Source organism: Arachis duranensis, chromosome 2 (assembly GCF_000817695.3).
Source record: "Arachis duranensis cultivar V14167 chromosome 2, aradu.V14167.gnm2.J7QH, whole genome shotgun sequence".
Taxonomy (NCBI): domain Eukaryota; kingdom Viridiplantae; phylum Streptophyta; class Magnoliopsida; order Fabales; family Fabaceae; genus Arachis; species Arachis duranensis.
The window spans coordinates 55,780,024-55,780,300 of NC_029773.3; positions in this window are offsets into that span (position 1 = coordinate 55,780,024).

Here is a 277-nt window from a genome sequence, read left to right on the forward strand (position 1 = left end):
TTTATGATAAATTCACATTTCTGGACTTTACTATGAGTTTGTGTGTTTTTCTGTGATTTCAGGTAAATTCTGGCTGAAATTAAGGAATTTGAGCAAAACTCTGAAAAAGGCTGACAAAAGGACTGCTGATGTTGTTGGAATCTGACCTCCCTGCACTCGAAATGGATTTTCTGGAGCTACAGAACTCCAATTAGCGCGATCTCAACGGCGTTGGAAAGTAGACATCCAGGGCTTTCCAGCAATATATAATAGTCCATACTTTATTCGAAGAATGACG